Source organism: Pan troglodytes, chromosome 2 (assembly GCF_028858775.2).
Source record: "Pan troglodytes isolate AG18354 chromosome 2, NHGRI_mPanTro3-v2.0_pri, whole genome shotgun sequence".
Classification (NCBI taxonomy): Eukaryota; Metazoa; Chordata; class Mammalia; order Primates; family Hominidae; genus Pan; species Pan troglodytes.
Window position 1 is genome coordinate 111,003,156 of NC_086015.1, and position 17,888 is coordinate 111,021,043.

A 17,888-nucleotide genomic window follows, 5' to 3' on the forward strand; every position below is an offset into this window, starting at 1 on the left:
GGAGCTACTAGTATTACTGATTTGTGGGAGGGGGAGGTGAAGTTTGGGATGGATTGGATTTGAACACACAGGATATCCATGGCATTATATTTAGGATGTAGTTATAAATTTGAGATGAGGTTTGGTAGAGATTCAGACTGAAGACAGGTTTAATAGAAGAGAGAGGTAAGAGCTGAAACTTTGAAAATTGGTGAAAGATAATATGCCTAAAGTGGAATTGTTGAAAATACCCATTCTTTGTTAAGGGAAGTCTAAAGGAAAGAAATCCAATCAGATCTGTGGTGGGAAAAGCAGAATAGTGCTGTGCAAGATGGGAAGACTTTCAAGATTGACAGTATTGAAAATTTAGGGATATCTAAATGCCTGAAAAAAGTTCCTTGAGTTAGTAATCCAGGGGTGAATAACCTTTGGAGAAAGCAGTTTTATAGAGCAGTCAAAGAAGTAGCCATGTTGTATAATCTTTCCAATATTCCTTCTTTGAGTGCCAAGTTCTTGATTTTCTTTTTAGCTGAAACTATGTGTTGAGTCACTGTCTTCATTGAGTAATCCATAATGATTTACAAATCCTCTCCCTCGGAGCATAGAACTCATCTTCTATAAATGTAGTTGTAATATTCTTTAAATATGTTACCTTAGACTATTTTAAATCAAAGCTCATCCAGGTATTAATATCATTTCCTCAAATGCACTGAAGTGATTTTCTTTAAAATGCCATCAGCAAACATACTTTCAAATGCCTTACTCATAAGTCTTATATTTATTATAATTGGCATTACAGAGGAATGAATAATAAATTTCCTGTCATTGTCGACTCTTCTTTCACACTTAGTGAAACTTAAAATAAAGCCTACTCTTTTAATAAAGATCCTTTAGAAAGCCCTTTGGAGTATTTGGGCCAACTGCATATGCAGTTTCTAGTCTAAGAAACAGATACATAGCCACTTTGGTTTTCATCTAAAGAGAATGGTGGTAAAGATAAACAAGACTTGCCCTAGGTAGTAATGATGATTATGATTAAAAACGACAGCTGTTATTTGTCTTTTGTATGCTAATTTCTTTGTTTGTGTGTGTATTTTTCTTCCTTGTCTTCACAGTGAGCCTTAAATGTAGGTGTCATTATTCCCATCTTATACAAGAGAGAACTGAGTCTCAGAACATTTAAATAGCTTGTCTGAGCTTCTTGACTTGTTAAAAACAGACCTGAGATTCAAATCCAGCTCATTCTTGCTTTTAAAGACTATATTCTTTGCATAGTCTGTGCAGTTTTATGATGTATCTGAAATTTGACCTGTAACACCTTTGATGGCAACTACTGACCCCAGTTTGGGAATTCAGTGCCTTATTACTTTCCTCCCCTTTTCTACCAACTTGGAAAGAATAGATCACTACTTTTCATTTGTTTAAATAAATATATTGTCAAATGCCGTTATTAAGTCAGGCATTCTTCTTTATATTTAATAGTATTATATATATTTAATCTTCACATCAGTCTGATGAGAGGTAGGCATATTTTCCCCCAACATTTTATTATGAAACTCACATACTCTCCACCTAGATTTGGCCGTTAACATTTTATTATATTTATTTTATTACATATCTGTCATCTTTTCATCTCTCTATTCCTCATCAATTCAACTTAATTTTTGATGCATCTGAACATATAGATATCACTACAGCTCCCTAAATGCTTCAGCTTTTATATTATATAATATTTATATTAACTAGAGTTCAATATTTATGTATAATTTTTTGACGTAAGTCTACATTCATTGGCATGCACACATCTTAAAAGTACATTTTCTGAATTTTGATAAATGCATACACCTGTGTAACCCAAATACCTATCAAAATATAACCCATTACTTACTACTGGTAGGTGCTTCTTTTTCTTCTCATTTTTTAGATGGGGAAACTGAAGAACAGAGAGGTGAAATTATCTGCCCAAGGTTACGCTGCTAATAAGTGGCAAAGCTGGAATTCAAACTCAGGCTGTCTGGCTGCAGGGTTTGTTCTCCTAACCACACCACCACACTGCCTGTAGATTATCCTCACATGTTTGGGTATCCTTTTACATTCATGTGCATGAATGCACTGTTTATTTTTAACGTAAGTGTGTAGATACAGAAGTGGTACCCTGGGTTTAGTGAGAGTAGAAATGCTGTTCTAGAAATGCATCAGTTCCTAGCAAGAGGTTTATGGCAGGAGAAATTAAGAGGGACATATAATATGACAGATTCCCTTCGTTGAAGTAGCAGGGTGAATCTCTATGTAATAGCTCTGTCTTAACTGGCATCCTTGATTAATGTTTCCACACATAGCAGTGAAGAGATAGTGAGTTTTCTAATGATGACACTGAGGTTCGGGAAAATCCTCAAGTACCACTTGAGCAATTAACCGTAAATTATGTTCAGTATAGCTTTGTATTAAGCATTTTTGCTCTTTTATAATTAATAGAAAATTGTTCATCTGTGTGTGATATATATAGTATCACTCATCTTGATATCTCAGACTCTGAAATAATATAATTGACTAATTTGGAATTTATAAGTTAAATTTATAAGGTTTTTAACAAATATATTTGTAATGGAATTATTTGACTTTTCCAAATAAATTGCATAAAGATGTAAGGATTGGAACAGTTTATATTAAATTTTTTTTCTGGTTTGCAATACTTGGGTGGCCTGATGAAAAGAAATTCTTCAACTTTAGTCTCTTTCCTGCATTGTGTTCATACCACTCATATTTTAAAAGTTGACCAGTACTTTTTGTTCACTTCTTAAATGATGAAAAAGAAGCCATCATGTAATTTTTTTAAATCGTAAGTATTGTGCAAAAAGCATTAAAAAAAAAAAAAAAAAAAAAAAAGCATGTAGCTCACAAAACCTATCCAGTCACTAGAGGGCAGAGCAGTACTGTACTTTAGACCTTTTTTGAAAATTTCTGGTTTAAAAATTGCTGAACATGATGGAAAATATATTGATACACAGTTGAATAGAAATTTCTTTGTGTTCTTATTGTCTTATTTTGCTGTAAAATCCAATAACATGCTTATACTTTTATCAAAGGAGCTTTTCTGGCAATTCCATTGAATGTTACTAAAAGGGCATGATTATTTAGAAGAGTTTAAGTGCCCCTCAAAAGAGAATACTCGTGCATACAAAGAGCAATACATTTTATAATTTCTACCCTATGAAGTACCCTGAAATTGGATTGCAGTGTAGACTTTAGGTGAGACATTTGAGAGAACAAGTAGTTTTGAGCACCGGTTCTTTACTAGTGCTTAGCTCTAAGAATTCATTGAAATGCAGAACATCAGTTTATCTTTCCAGTCAGCTGAAATGTGTTGAATCATTAAGACTGAAATTACAAAGTTGTAGAAGCAAATAAACTAATTCTAGCCCTTTTTAAAAATTTTTGTCAAGTGACTGTTCACTTAATTTCATTTCTGTTCTTAATTTTTTTATCATTCTGATATTTTTATGCAGATTTTTTTATGGTATATCTTAAAAATATCCTAGTGAGTAGCCTGAGTAATTCAGTGTCCCATAAGATAGAAAAATTTTATCCTTAATTATGTTTATTTGAATTTTATTTTACAAAACCAGTTTGGATTTCTTTAATATTCTACTAGGGACAACATAGGATACCAGAAAAAGCAGTGGATTTTGGAAGCAGAAAATTTGGGGGCCTCGATTATCATTCATTTGCTTGTGTCTTGGGCAAGTCACATTACCTCTCTGACCTTCATTTTCGAAACTGGGAAAAATACTTCCTTATTTATAGCTGGGTTGTTTGGAGGATTGTGTGTGTAGATGTATCTCCAAAGATGAAACCCTGTGAAGATGAATTTTAATAGGTAAAGTTACAAGCTCAGAAAAACCATGGCAATAACTTCAAAATGGTTGATGGTATCACAGATTTAGTAACATGAGAGCACCTATTACATGAGTAAATAGAACCAGAAATGTGGTTTCAAAACCAAAACCCAAGTTCAGATTGCCAGCTTCCTCCCTGTCTGTGATTTCTCTGGCTGCTTAATCTCTCCGTTAACTTCTGACTCTTTTGCTCCTCTCAACTCTTTATTTCTGTCCTCTGTTTATTTCCATGTTTCCTCTCTCTGTGTTTCTCCTGACTGTCTCTGGTCTCTGTGTTTTTCTTGTCCCAGGCACCCTCAGGAAGACCCCAAGCCTCTAGCGGTACCTGGTATCATCTCCAGCATGTTATAGATGTGGAGGATTCACTGGGATATTGAGAAATACCAGAGGCGAATTGTTCCACTGTAGTAAGTCATTCAGCATTTGTTAAGTGACTACTGTTCACGCAGCATAGTTGGTGGTCCTTTTGGGGAAGAAGAATTTGTTAGGACACAGGACAGAAGAAATAAATTTGTAAACTCTTGTCAGTGGTTCTTGCAGGCTAGACAAACATGCAAATGAAAAAAACAATGACAAATTAAAAAGCTGACAGATAATCATATAAACGAATTGTGTTTTATGTGTGCTGATGGGGCCTAGGGTTAATGGAGTAGAGAAAGCCAAGTGGTATTAATCAGATTTCCTGCATGAGTTTAAAATTAGGTTTTGAAGTACATTTGGAAGAGAGATGAGGAAAGAGAGAGTGGAAGTGAGTAATTTCTGTGGGGCTTGGCAAGCCTTTTTGCTTCCCTGTGAGTGAATCCCTGACGGTGGGGGGTAATGAAATGAAAGTGCTAAGTTTCAGTCTCCCAACAGCGAACTTTACTTCTAGTCTTAGAGAAATTCCAGTTATGAAAAGAAGTACAGCCAAGTTGAGACTTTCCATAAACATAATTGGTATCCGCTGCCAGTTTAGAATTTATAGGGTTTAAGTGTAAATTGTGATTATATGAAGTTATAAAGAAGTACTATGACATAAAATTGATACAGACCATTAGAACATGATTCAGGGATGCATTCTGAGTAACATAAACTGAAATAGTAAGCTGAAATATAACAAGTCTGGGTTTTTTTTTTTTTTGCATTAGAAATTTATTTTTGCTGTTGTATTTTTAGACGGTCCTAGCTAGTAGATGCATGCTTTTCACATTTGGATATCAGAGTTGGATATGGTTTGAATCCCAGCTGTACTAGCTTTTAAACGTTGGGCAATCTACTTCACAATGCTGAATCTCAATTTCCACATGTGTAAACTAACACCGGAAATATTTACCTCAAAGAGTCCTGAGTACGTGCTAGGTACTTGCTACTCGCGGATACTTAAAAATACCTTTAAAATTGTTTGTTAAATAAATATGTTATTTCTGAGAGCTTTTTAAAAGTAAGAATGCTATATATACAAGAATGTTTGTATATACAGAAAATACTATAGATACAAGAATATTTATTGTGCATGGATATTAATGACCCTTTGTACCTTCTGCTAATAAAACATTAGAAAACTGTGTTTCACAGTGATAACAGGTATAATGTCACAATACTGAATTAAATATTAGAAATGGTGAATTAGACTCTCTGTATGTCCCTATGGTCTGCAAGCTGAATATGTGCCTTTAAACAAAAAATTTTATTAACTTGAGAAATAAGTTTGTGGCTATAGTCAGCACCCTATTATGCTACCTTCTCTACCATTGTCTGTGTTTATAATTCTGCAGTCATATCTTTAGAATCAGGATGAATCTAAACTATGATAATTTTTTTGCTACCCTACACAAAAATATTTATACTATGTAGATAAGGTACAAAGAATAACATTAACACGAATAACTGAGAAGCTACCACTAGTTTAAGAATAGAACATTACCAGTTTCTTTGTAGCCCACAGTGTGCCCCACCCAGATTCCATTGCCTCTCTTTACCCCCTCATCACAATCCTTAATGTTGAGTTTATTACTTCTGTGTTTTTCTTGGTCGTTTTTCTCATACTTATGTACCCCCTACATTAAATTTTGCCTGTTTTTAAATTTTATATAAATAATACATACTACATGTTTTCTTCTGCAACAACTATTTTTCCTGCTCAACGTCGTATTTATGACTCATTCCTGCTTGTCTTTGTAATTCATTTATTGTCATATATGTATAATCTTTTATTGTATGAAAATACCACAGTTTATTTACTTTCTTTTAATGGCTATTTAGCTGTTTTTCTTTCTTTCTCTTTTTTTTTCCTTTTTTTTTTTTGAGATGGAGCCTCACGCTCTCGCCCAGGCTGGAGTGCAGTGGTGCCATCTCGGCTCACTGCAAGCTCTGCCTCCCGGGTTCACGCCATCCTCCTGCCTCAGTCTCCCAAGTAGTTGGGACTACAGGCACCTGCCACCATGCCCGGCTAATTTTTTGTATTTTCAGTAGAGACGGGGTTTCAACGTGTTAGCCAGGATGGTCTCGATCTCCTGACCTTGTGATCCACCCGCCTCAGCCTCCCAAAATGCTGGGCTTACAGGTGTGAGCCACTGTGCCTGGCCTCTTTCTTTTTCTTTTTCTTTTCTTTTATTTTTGTCATTGGAAATAAAGCAGCAGAGGAAAAGTTCTTGAGTCCTGTATATGCCCTCTGTATGTACATATTATTTCTTCAGGATATATGTTCAGGAGTTGAATTGTTAGGTGATAGGATATGCCCAACCTGAAATTCCACAAGATAATGCCACGTGGATTTCCATAGAACTTGTTACATTTTATGCTCCCACTAACAGAATGTAAGTATTCTCTCTCTCTGGCTCCTATAGTTCTTTAAAATTACTAGATTTTTGTTTAATATATTCACCATATCTTTAGGAATGATACTTTGCATGAATATGACTATATCCGAGCAGAAGTTTAAAAATGGAAAAGATTTTTTAGTTTGCCTGTAAACATCATCTTAACAAAAACCCTGATGACCCTCATTTTTTAAAAGTTAGTTTTACTCTTTGTGGAAGCTGCTTTTATTTTTGTTTCCCAATTGTCACTCATAGCTTTTCTCAAACTCATTTAAATCTAGACATCCTGAAATAGCTGGATATGTGTGCTCACTAAATGTTTTGCCTCCAGAAAACCTTATCATAAGAATAAATGTTCTCTTGCAATAAATGAAAACTGTCAGCTGTTTCTGACTTCTAAGAAACATAGTTTTTGCAGAGAATGTACATTTCTTTTCTTTTCCCCCTAATTCTTGTTGAGATAGAGAAAGAGTGACCCACAGAGGACTATTTGCAAGCTGCAGCGCTTTGATCAACCCATGTTTTGTTCTGTATTGCAAAAGTTCCAAAAGCTTGGGTAAATGACTCAGGTCCCCTTTTCTGTCCTTCACCCTCTTTTGTTTTTGTTAGCCGATGATTCTTTTGGTATCTGATATTTGTACACACTGTTCCAATTTTAATATCAAAAGTTCCTCCTAATCTCGTAATGGGTACTTTGTGTTTTATAATTTTAATTGACTGATCTCAATATTTTGCGTTTTGTCAAGCTTGCTGCCACTACTACATGTATCTTCTGCAGTTTCCCAGGAAATATACCAGGATCTATCCTATTTCCTGGTACTTATTCAATGGGTATTTATTGAATGTAGAAAGGAAAGATGTAAATACAGTCAGCACTGAAATACCTTTCCCCTGCTGAGCTACAATAATTTCCCTAAAAGCACTAAGCCAAAATCATGAATACCGTAAATAGTTTTGCTAGTAAGTAGCTTTATTAAACCATAGCCAGTCATTTCTTCTTGAGCTTTACTCTACTTTTTTTGAATAATTAGAGTGGTAGACCAGTGAACTGTAAGATTCCTTTTGACGCCACAATTTTGTATTCTATCTTCTAATTGAAATGAAAAACGCTTTGTCACTGTCTGAGCACCACTACCAGACTCTGAATCTATCTACCTTACTGAGCTTTAGGCCCATAACTGTGTCACAGCAACCTGCCAGTGATTGTCTCTCATAACCAAGCAAGTGGGGGCATACATTGAACTTCTCTTCCTCTCTTTGTTCTTTAGGGTTGATTTGTTCTAGTATAAAAAATGCCTTTGGCTCCCCGATTTCATTTATCAGGCAACCCAGGCATTGTTCTATGCTAATGTTTGAGTTCTGCCTTCTTGCTCCTTCTTCTCTTCCCTCAACCCGACAGCCATGCCCAGGGCAACTCGTCCTTACCTTTGTTATTTGCTATACAGCATAACCCCATGTCTTTTCTCACACTCTAGTTACCATCTTTGAGTCAGTATTGATTCTTTCTGTTGGGCTTTTCCTTGAAGTCATTGAGTCTGTCTGTATCTGGTGCTGAAGGCAAGTTGTTTCTTCCTTTCTGTTGTGGTTCCTCTGCTTGGGACACCTCAACTCCAGGTGAATGGTGAGTGACAGCCTGACTTCTTTCCTTGCTACCTTCATGTAGTCTTTCCATTAACTATTGCAGGGAATCGCTAAACTACTTTCAAGGAGTTATTTGACTCCAGATTCTCACGTGACTAATATTTCCTAAATGTGTTGCTGGTCCTGGATTCATCTTGTGAGTACTTTTGAACTCTGCACCAGAGGCAAAAGATGCCAGAGATCAGGCTACAATGGGAAGGGGAACCAACTTCCTTTTAATTCTCTGTAGACTGTAACTAATCACTCCTGAGGGTCCTGGACAGAGAGCTATGTATTTGGTCTTTAACCAAGGTCAGGTATAGACTCTTCCTGACCTTTATTCAGCGATACAGAATGTGTACATTTCTGTTGTGCTTAGCCAGTGGACACATTACGCTCCTCATGATGTTAATAGATCTGGTTTGTGAACATTCCATTTAAGTCTTGCAACTTTTAGCATAAAATGAGAAGGCAGGAGAAAAATTTTACAACTAAAAAACAAGGAAAAGGGGGAAACTTCTTTAGTGAAGGATTTATTTTTAATAACACTAACTGAATTCTGAATCAAATTTGGAAGCTTAAAAATTGTGAGTTTTTAATATGTCAAATTATTTATTATTTTTTTTGAGATGGAGTCTCGCTCTATTGGCAGACTGGAGTGCAGTGGCACGATCTCGGCTCACTGCAACCTCTGCCTCCCGGATTCAAGCAATTCTCCTGCCTCAGCCTCCTGAGTAGCTGGGGCTACAGGTGCGTGCCACCACGCCCAGCTAATTTTTGTATTTTCAGTAGAGACGGGGTTTCACCACGTTGGCCGGGATGGTCTCAATCTCTTGACCTCATGATCCACCCGCCTCGGCCTCCCAAAGTGCTGGGATTACAGGGGCGAGCCACTGCACCCGGCCTAAAATATAAAATTATTTATTATTGAAAGCCTAGCTGTTAACCTCCTACCCCCAGCCTCCATACACATAAAACACTCAAGATTCACTGGGCTATACAGCCATGAGGCACAAGAAGCCAGACTATCTGTGAGAATTCACCCCTCCTAACTAACTGCTTACTTGACAAAACTGTTAAGGAAACGTATTATGCCCAATGTTCTGTTCAGAGAAGCAGTTAATACCACCCTATCTCAAGAAGAACAGATTACTTTTTGTTCCTCAGGAATTCAAGGAGAGAAACATTCTTTTGTGCTTATCAGGGAAAAAATGGGAGAAATTACCTGACATGAAAACTTTACTGATAGGAGAATGTTCATTCTAACTGTTATTATAATGTGTCTTTGATTAATGTAAAAGTCTTGACCTGTTAAGTATTCACATTAATATTTTAAATTATCAGTGATAAAAGTTTCTTTCGTAGTATTAATTCACTTAATATTTTATTAATTTAGACAGGCTTGAAAGTGCTTCATAAAACCTACAACACTCATTTAGTATTCTTATTTTAATTTAATGTCTTCTGAAAGCCATATATTCTCTAATGATTTAAGTTGCAACAAATATTAAAAATAAACTATATTATTAATAAAATAAGTTGGACCATCCTTAAGTACAATAGAAAAATTTATAAATATATAAATATGTGATATAAAATTTTCTTTCTGATGATGCTAGGAAATGCATTTATGATAGATTCTGTATTGGATGGGCTTAATTTGGAAAAGGTTTTATAAATGCTAAATTAAGAATAAATTTTGAACTGCATATTTTTTACTCTTATTATCTATTATACAGTAAAGTTGGTAATAAATATAAAAGTAACTCAGCATTGAGGTTTATGTAATTATTTAAGGAAGTATTCTAAAAATAGATTTATCTATATTATTAGAAAGTATTTTATTAAAATAGTTTTGAATAGTTTCATTCAGATTCAGGTCTTGCTTGAATAACAATATTCATTTTGTCTCGTAGTTTGTATTTGAAATTTAAAAATTGAAATGTTTAAATGGATCTGTAATTTTGATGAAAAAGAAGTGAGCAATGAATCTGTTTTCTTGAATATTTTCTAGTATTTATCTTAGCTATAAAAATTTACATTTCCAAAAGCCTGACTAGGTTTTATTAAATCTGAAAAATAAATCGCTGATTGTTTTTGTAAAAACAATGGAACAGAAAGTAGAGCAGCTGCACTTTAATATTGATATTTATTTTGAGGAATTGGGGCCCTTCTAGGAAGCTCACCTACATATTATGTTGTTGAAGATTACTAAATATGGTTTTCTTCTTCTATGCAAGTGCCAAACTGTTTTCTCCCAGCAAATCTTAACTCAGAATCTGTGTGTTTCTTTTGTGCTCAGCCAGTGGACACTACTCCTTTTTCCTGTGCTAGCCAAGCACTGTGTCTCATTTGAATGATGACATTATTGCCCTTAGGTTAAGGTCTGTTTTGAACTTAGAGGATTCTTGGCTGCCGTTTTCATCCATTTATAGTTATTTCCTGTTACTTAACCCCTACACAGCACGTATAGATGTGTGTTTGTTATAATCAAGTTGATGGCAGTATTATTTCTATGAGCCCGGAGCTGCTCAGTAAACATTGGGCTTGCGTTTTCATCCCTTAGTAACCAGCTACCTGCTAAGAACCACTCTGGACCTAAGAAAGTTCATGCTCTGGAACTCTGAGTCAGAGAACTAATAGAGCTCTGTGCCAAGGCAGGAGTGGGTCTGATTTTCACTGAATGGAGTCATCCAGTCAGCTGTTTCTTCAAAATTAAAGCTCATGGAGACAGCCTTTCTTCTGCACTCATTGGAGCTTAATCAAGATTGATTTGAGTACGTTTCCTTTTCTTTCAATCTTTAAAAAATGTGCCGGAGACTTTTGTTGATTTGTTTAAAATTATTTGCATTTAAATGGCTTCCAAGACAGTTTTCACGCAAAGGTTCTGGCTCTTATTTTTTGTACTTACTATGGTTGACAAAATCATGATGGGACTGCGTTCTCCTTTTTCTTGATTTATGCTATTGTGGCAACTTCAAAGACAAATAAGGGAGACACCTACTTTTTCCCATCCCCCTCCCACATTCAGAGGTTAAAGTTAAGGATGAACCGTGGACAATGTTAACTTCAGAGATTTAAATCTGTGGTCTTCAGTGGGAACTTTAAGACTCCCTGCCTGTAATTAAGAGGCTAGCGATGATGATGATCATGATGTGAATATTTCTGAGGTAGAGGTACAATAAGAGGCTGAGTCACAGATTTAAAATTATCATTTGAGATAATAATAGAATAGTGTCACAAGGCAGTTTATGGCTCATGCTGTAGAGAATTAAGAATTTAGAGGAAGGAGATGTTATTTTGCCTAGGATCATATTTGACTTGCATCAAGAGGAAGAGAGAAGGGCCGTTTTAAATAAGGGATCTCTGGACAAATGATAAGAGGCAAAAAAGCACTCCATGGCAGGGAGCTGGGCCTTGAATACATCTTCTGGGATATAGTAAAAGGCAAAGGAAGTTTGAGGCCAGGTTTTGAATATGTGGGTGGGGAGTGAGGTGGGAAGGGGCACAAAAAAGATGCGGAATACCAAACTAAGGAATTAAATTCTAGGAGTAGACCGTAAAGGGCCACTAAAGGGTTTGATTTCAGGGAGTGAAAACCTCAAAGCATGATTCTAAGTAAATCTGATACAGATTAGTTTGAATGGAGATTATCACTTAGAAACTGCTATAGTTATCTCTTGGGTTGAAGTGGTGCCAAAGGGTTTGAAGAGGGAAGGAAATATGCATTTTTAATAGTATAATAGTATGTATACAAGGCAGCATATATGAGGTACTCTAAAAGGGATTTTTCAGATTGATTATCTGTTTCCATTGTCACCATCCTGTGAAGTAGGCCCTAGTCTACTTTTACAGATTAATGAACAGAGGTCCTTAGGTTAGTGGTCAAAATTCATAGCCAGGCCTGACTGCCAAGTCGCCAAGCCTTTTAACACTCCTGCTCTGACTCATGAGCATGGAAATGGAAAACAGATAAACTTTTTAGTTTTTATTTCGAAAATATTACTTTATTAGGAATTATGAAATGGATCCAAATTAGGGTTATATTCATACATATTTTTATATATATTCTTTCATGTATATTAGTACACCTGAGTTTGAATCAGATGTTATGTATTAGACTTAGCTAATTAGATTTAACTATTTCTTATTCACAGCATTTGAGGAAATGCACTTTAAATTGAGAGAAAATGTCAGTTAACAAAATAGATCACTGATACATTTTATTAATGTATCAACTTAAAACATACAGTAAGAGAATACATTTTCTACCAAATAGTAATTTTAATATATTAAGAAATGAAACTGATGTCTTAATTTTTCAAGAATAAAAATGAGATTTGTTAAAGGATATAAAATGACAGCTAAATAGCAGGAATAAGTTCTAGTGTAATACTGCTGTTGAATGACTGTAGTTAATAATAATATATAGTTTCAAATAGCTAGAAGGAAGATATTGAGTGTTCCCAGCAGGGAGAAGTGATAAATGTTTAGGACAATGGATATGCAATAATTACCCTGATCTGATTACTATACATCGTATGTATTGAAATATCAACACCATAAATATGTATAGCTGTTATATGTCAATTAAAAAATAAAATAAAAATTTCAAAAAGAATAAAAATTATGGAATAAACAGGAGTGTTTAGGAAAGAAGAGTTTAGGTTACTTTATTCATTGAAAGCTAGAAAACTTTTTAGTTTCATATTTGTGTTACAAATATAAAAATGTTTAATACACTTGACTGGATTAATAAGAAATAGTAGAGGGAAGCTTATTTTTTAATGAGAGGATCACTTTAATGAATAATAATTATTTTACAGATGTTTGAAGAAGTAGGTACTGACACCCAATTAATTGCCCACTACCAACACCAACAACATCTCTACTTCGGCACTCCCTGCACAAGACATTCTGGAAGGCTGGTGTTTGTTTTTAATTGATGCTAGCTTTTTATAATTTGTCGTTTTTTCCTAAAAACAATTTTAAAAAATATATGGCTAGTTGAGGAATATCTGTTAGTTGTGTTCTGAGATTTACGTAGATCAGATTGCTGTTTTATCCTTAAACATGTTAAATGGATCCTTTCTGTTGAGCATTTAAAAAAAAATTTTTGGAGTATTCTGATTTTTTTTTTTTTTTTTCATTGTACAACCTGCGCTTCCTTCAGTGAAAATAGTTTTGGGTTCACAAACAAGAAGCAGCTGTCTTAAATATGTTCATTGACTCAGCCGAGTGTCTGCAGTTGCCCAACAAAAGTTATTTGATTTTGGGTAGTGCAAAGAAATCAAAATTAGCATTCAGATTATATTTTGGCTGCTGTAATAAGAGCTTCTGTCTGTAACTTGAAGTTCTGAAATCCACATGTAGTGTATTTTTATCTTAAAATTTGTAGAGATTTGAGCCTAAACACCACTGAGACTATTAAGAGAACTTAACTGATAGAGCTCAGTATTTCTTTTGAATTATTTTTCTGATCCTCAGAGGAAAACATTGAGTCTTCATTTCAAGATTGACCTAACAAGGGCTACATCTCAATGTTATTCACAAGCTGAGAAAAAAAAAGTCATAATTTTATGTGTATTATTTGGTGAAATTAAGTGAATGCTTTAGTTCACTGAAGAAAGTCAATTCAAAGAATGACATGGACAAGACCAGAAACATATGGAGAAACATATCTCAAAAAGACTTTTCAGAATTGTAAAATTGAGCACTGCGGAATAAAACAATTCACACATTTTATTAGATCCGTATAGCACTGCAAACTCATTGCCTCCTTGAGAGACCATTGCTGTAAATATGTAGGGAGCAAAAGAGTGTTGATGTGTCTCTGACATAACTAAATATTCATAATGGAATAGCGTGCTACAAGAATAATGACCACACGAATGCAGCCTAGTTTTACAATTCTGTTTTCTCAGATCCTTTTTGAAAAGTCTTACATCTTCAAAGTCTCTACTTGTGATTCTTTATCTCAGACAACTACAGAAAGATCAACATGGTTTAGAAAAGTCCTAAACACCAAATTTTAATTGTTGATAAAATGAATTTTTGAAGTTTTGATATCCACATATAGTGTATTTTATTTGAAACTTGGAGGCAAATTGGAAAAGGATATCTTCTGTTTCATAACTTTCTAATGAGGCATAATCTTATGTCTGGACTGTTAAATTGAGAATTAGAGCAGATGTATTAGAGTCACTTGTATGAGACCTTAAGTATCTCTTCACCTTAGCTCCCCAAGTGTAAAATAATTATGTTAATTATATAACTGTTAGTGCAGGTTATTTGAGAAAAATTGTTCTTATCTTCAAATCACAGTCTACAAAGTACATATTGAGAGGATTTGACCTATTAGGAGAAAGGTCCTGGCTATTTTATAACCCCGTGATACAAAGTGATATTTTGAGTTAAAGGGGATCTAGGATAACATGACTGCAGTGTTCAAGCATAAGTTTGAGTATGGGATTTCATGAAAAGAACCTACGTTGGAAATATTTTGTAGTTCAGGTAGAAAGTGTGTATTTTTGAAGCTGTGTTGTACTATCGCCAGTTCCTCAAGATAACATCTCCTAAGTATAAGACATGAATTATTTAGAAGCTGAAGTAGGGAATGGTAAAAGAAAGCAACCAGAACAGAGGAAGAGTATCAAACTAGGGTATATTTTTATTAAGTAGAAGAGTCCATTGGAGTACAGTGTGCTGAAATATTAGGATCTTATGATAAGTATTTAGTTCTCATATATTGTTTTGCCTTTTGTTTTTAAAGGGCCTGGCACAGCTGTGGGTGCTCACTACATTCACTTTGAATGTGGAATGACTGTTGGTCATTTTAATGAAGTAAATTTTAATGAAGTGAAATTTTTATCCTTTGTGAAGAGTGTCACGATTTACTTTTTAAAAAATTAAATAAACTTTTGTTGGCTTTAGAATTGTTAGTCTTTCTCAGTGATAAATGAAAATGAAAAATTAACCCCATGGATGACTTTGTACTAGCACCAGCTCTTTCATCTTGAACAGGTTCTGGGACCTTGAGCAAATTTCTTAATTTTGGCCTGAATTTTCTTGTCTTTCAATATGGGAGTTAAATTGGATAATCTCTGAAGTATGTTCTGACTTCTATAATTTTGTGATTTTGAATGAAGTAAAGTAGGAGTCCAAAATGAGTAGAAGATTATTCCTAAATCAAGTTAGATGAAGTTAATAAGAGTTACTAATAAGAGTTTCACGTTAACAGACTTTTGATAATAAAGAAAAGAGAACAAGAGTTAGAGAAAACGTTCCTTGTAGTAGAAATGGTTTCAGGAGTTGCAAAACCTTTTATGGGGTGTAATGACAATTAGATTTGTTTGATTAGGGCAAAGAGTTTTTCTTGGGGTATGGTAGTAAGTTTTCCTATTATGTTGATAAAGGCTCAACAATTTCTAATAAAATGGCCATTTAAAATCTGTTTTTAATAAAGCTTTAATCTACATTTTTTTAAACCCCAGCATTTTGGCTTCTGTACCTACCTGCCCACCCCAAAAAACCTTCACAGGAATCATATTGTTTCCTTTTTAACAGTTGTGTAATTCCCCGGAAAAATTCAGAGCATAGGCAAAAGGTAAACATTCTAAGACTCTCAAAGAATGAAAATAATACTGATTAAAAGTATGCCTCCTTACAATAAAGTTTTCTGTTTTATAAATTGCTGCTTATTAGAGACAACCAGATAATTATTATAATAAGACCCATTTCAAGTTTTTTCTTAGAAATTTCTCTTATTCTGGATAACATTTGACTACTGTAAACTCTTGAAAATTATCATAAAATACTACATGTAGAACTATTTTTAAAATAAAGAAGCCCACTTGTTAGAAATACATTTCTTCATGTATAAACACATACCTTTTCCACATTTGGAAGTCTTGTTTCATGTAAAACACGCATAGAGCAGTTTGACAAAAGAGGCACTGTCCTCGTGACAGTCTTCAAGTATTTTATTTATGTTGGTGGACAGATGTGAACTGTTCTTTACAAGTGGTATGGCCACAAAATGTAAAGTTAATCACTCTCTTTAGAAAAAAAAAATGCATTCAAACTTATATATGATAGAATTTGACGCAAACCATTAATAACACTTGTGATGATACATTCTTCAAGGGAAAAGAACGTGTCAGTAAATCATCTGTAGTCCCTTAAAAATTGGAAATACATGTCAGAGGAGCCTGAAAATGAGGCATTCACATGTAAATATCTTTGGAAATTCTGACTATGTAACTAATACCAAAAACTGCCTTTTGATTCTTCTTGATTCTTTTAGTAAGTACCATAACGCCTTCGAGCCAGAAAGGTGTGTCTGAAAGTTCTAACACACACATTGTAGGATTCCTAAGTCATTGTCTCACTACCCTTCTAATTTTTCACAGATTATTCCAGGTGTTTAGTAGTAACATAAAAAGACCTCCTTTGTACTGATTTTAAACTTTTATATCACCTTGGAAGTTTTAGACTAGAAACCCTTGCGCTAGTAATGACTTTGGGACTCTGGACATTTAGCTGGATGACTGATCCCAGTGTATCGTTGCCAAGTGAAGGGAAGACATTGAGGCGTGCGATGCGTAGAATTGCTTTGACTCACTTCTTTCCCCTGGCAGCGGTTGCAGCCTGGCGGCAGCAGTACCAAATCTGTGTACTTGCACGTTTGAAAGCTGCTTTTCTTAGGCTCCCACAGCAGTTTGTATAGAAGAGGAGCCAAAGTAAGACATCTAAAGAGACTTTCTCAAAAGCAATTCACATGTGATCTTACAAAGAACTCCTTTTAGATTTGGTCCTATCACTACACTCCTCAGACTTCTGTTAAAGCCTTTGCTAAGAGGTAGTGTTAGGGCAAGGCTTGGTAAGTTCTATTGTGTTGAATTTGTTGCAGAGTGTTTTTAAGAAGTAACAGGCTTAGAGTAATTTAGAATGTAGGGGCCAGCCATCTCCAGACACGAAAGAGGGAACCTGAGATTGAGAGGTTAGGTGATTTAGCTAAGGCATGCTCCTGTTTACAGAGTCCAAGTTTTCAGACTTCCATTTATGTGTGCATTTATTATGTCAGAATATGGTTTATGAATTGTAAGAAATAAGTTGCAGAAGAATAACAGAAAGGACATTTTAACTATACCATAAATGGTGTCAACTGCCATTAATCTGATAGGAAGATCCATATTAAAGTTTCAGACCCTGGAGACTGGAATGGGTTCAGAGCTGAAAGAATGTATAGTGTATCTGTCCTTACTCTGATATGAGGAGAGGCAAAAGATGGCAGTTTTGAGGGAAATCGGAGCTTTTCTTCTCAGATACTGAGGGTTAGTTTGTGAACTTCTGTTTTTTGGCCATCATGTTTTGAGCACCTGTGGAGGAAATCGTGCTCCCTCAGCCTCAGCTAGTTTAAGGACTGTGCTGATGGGAAGCAGAAGCAGCTCCTTGTGCCCTTTTAGTAAACAACACAGATTCTCACTTCAATAACTGATGAGTCTGTTCTGTTGTCTCTCAGTCCCCTTGTCAAAACCACTGATCTGGATTGCTCTACAGAAGCTGCTTTGCCCCTCTCTTCTCTAATGATCAT

The 17,888-nt window shown here is 35.0% G+C and overlaps 1 protein-coding gene across 22 annotated transcripts in view; it reads left to right on the forward strand.

Annotated features, from left to right (window-relative positions):
- Nucleotides 1-17,888, forward strand: part of BBX (BBX high mobility group box domain containing) — a 286,521-nt gene that overhangs the window by 135,042 nt on the left and 133,591 nt on the right. For 6 of the 22 annotated variants that reach the window (XM_063805266.1, XM_063805269.1, XM_054680300.2 and 3 more), the window contains one exon: nt 4,166-4,282. The gene's annotated coding sequence lies outside the window, so the exon portion shown is untranslated. 22 annotated transcript variants of the gene reach the window in all.